Here is a 2,276-nt window from a genome sequence, read left to right as displayed (position 1 = left end):
CTTATGGTTGCCCAAGGGTTTTAGGGAATTTTATCTCCTGCAATATCCAAGAGAAATAGGTAATGGCGGGTAAGCAGGCTCTGTCCTTAAACCTTCCATAAGTCCTGAGAAGCTGGGATAAGCTTCCAGCCTCCGGCATCCAGAGGGGTAAGAGTATGCTATCTCCAGCCATGATGACCTTGCAGAAGAGAACCTTGTCTCGAGGGTCAACTCAAAACTCAATGGTAGAGATAGGGTCATCTGCCTGCCTCTCCCACAGAAACATTCCATCCGGGAAGCTCTTGTCTCTGTTGCATCTTCTGCCCTCTCCCAGACCAACTACGGTCAGAAATGATTGACCTCGACCGCCAAGACCACGTCCACCCCGCGAGCACAAGCCCCTCACCCTCGCCGCTCCGCCGCTGCCACCACTGGTTTACACCACCCCCAGATCGCCATGGATGATGATATCGCTGCGCTCGTGGCCGACAATGGCTCCGGCATGTGCAAAGCCGGCTTCCCAGGCGACGATGTCCCCCGGGCCGTCTTCCCTTCCACCGTGGGGCGCCCCCGGCACCAGGGCGCGATGGTGGGCATGGGCCAGAAGGACTCCTACATGGGTGACGAGGCCCAGAGCAAGCGGGGCATCCTGACCCTCAAGTACCCCATCGAGCACGGTATCGTCACCAACTGGGACGACATGGAGAAGATCTGGCACCACACCTTCTACAACGAGCTGCGCGTGGCCCCCAAGGAGCACCCCGTGCTGCTGACCGACGCCCCCCTGAACCCCAAGGCCAACCGTGAGAAGATGACCCAGATCATGTTCGAGACCTTCAACACCCCGGCCACGTACGTGGCCATTCAGGCCGTGCTGTCCCTGTATGCCTCTGGCCGTACCACTGGCATCGTGATGGACTCCGGGGACGGGGTCACCCACACTGTGCCCATCTACGAGGGGTACGCGCTGCCCCACGCCATCCCGCGTCTGGACCTGGCTGGCCGGGACCTGACAAACTACCTCGTGAAGATCCTCACAGAGCGTGGCTACAGTTTCACCACCACCGCCGAGCGGGAAATCGTGCGTGACATCAAGGAGAAGCTGTGTTATGTGGCCCTGGACTTCGAGCAGGAGATGGCCACTGCGGCCTCCTCCTCCTCCCTGGAGAAGAGCTACGAGCTGCCCGACGGCAACGAGCGGTTCCGTTGCCCGGAGGCACTCTTCCAGCCTTCCTTCCTGGGCATGGAATCCTGTGGCATCCACGAAACGACCTTCAACTCCATCATGAAGTGTGACGTCGACATCCGCAAGGACCTCTACGCCAACACAGTGCTGTCCGGGTGGGGACCACCATGTACCCCGGCATCGCCGACAGGATGCAGAAGGAGATCACCGCCCTGGCGCCCAGCACAATGAAGATCAAGATCATCGCCCCCCCTGAGCGCAAGTACTCTGTGTGGACCGGAGGCTCCATCCTGGCCTCGCTGTCCACCCTCCAGCAGATGCGGATCAGCAAGCAGGAGTACGACGGGTCCGGCCCCTCCATTGTCCACTGCAAATGCTTCTAGGTGGACTGTTACTTTAGTCGCATTACACCCTTTCTTGACAAAACCTAACTTGCGCAGAAGACGAGTTGAGATTGGCATGGCTTTATTTGGTTTTTGAATTGTCTTTTTGTTTTTGGATTTTTGGGGTTTGTTTTTTTTTTTTTTGGCGCTTGACTCAGGATTTAAAAACTGGAACGGTGAAGGTGACAGCAGTTGGTTGGAGTGAGCATCCCCAAAGTTCTACAATGTGGCCGAGGACTTTGATTGTACATTGTTTTTTTTTTTTAATAGTCATTCCAAATATTGTGAGATGCATTGTTACAGGAAGTCCCTTGCCTTCCCAAAAGCCACTGAGGAGAAGGGCCAGTCCTCGCCCAAGTCCACAGAGGGGAGGGTGATAGAATTGCTTTTGTGTAAATTATGTAGTCCAAATTGTTTTTAATCTTCACCTTAATACTTGTTCTTTTTGTTTTATTTTGAATGGTCTGCCATCATGGCCCCCCTTTTTTTGTCCCCTCCAATTTAAGATTTATGAAGGCTTTTGGTCTCCCTGGGAGAGGGGCTGAGGCATGGAGGCAGCCGGGGCTTTCCTGTACACTGACTTGAGACCCGTTCAATAAAGTGCACACCTTAAAAAAAAAAAAAAAAAAAAAAGGAAGGAATGATTGACCTCTGTTCCCTTGCAGTTTCAGAACCTCCAGCCTCCTTGCAGTATTAGCCAAGGATCTCCCAAGGGTAGGATACTTGCC

At 54.2% G+C, this 2,276-nt stretch overlaps 1 pseudogene; it reads left to right on the top strand.

Annotated features, from left to right (window-relative positions):
- The first annotated feature begins 420 nt into the window (after positions 1-420).
- On the top strand, positions 421-1,661 carry LOC114211892 (actin, cytoplasmic 1 pseudogene; annotated as a pseudogene).
- The last annotated feature ends 615 nt before the right edge of the window (positions 1,662-2,276 follow it).

This window comes from Eumetopias jubatus, unplaced genomic scaffold (assembly GCF_037043125.1).
Source record: "Eumetopias jubatus isolate StellerSeaLion01/CBP00866 unplaced genomic scaffold, mEumJub1_p1.0 scaffold_5, whole genome shotgun sequence".
Classification (NCBI taxonomy): Eukaryota; Metazoa; Chordata; class Mammalia; order Carnivora; family Otariidae; genus Eumetopias; species Eumetopias jubatus.
The sequence above is the reverse complement of the archived record's forward strand: the minus strand, read 5'-3'. Positions and strand labels throughout refer to the sequence as shown.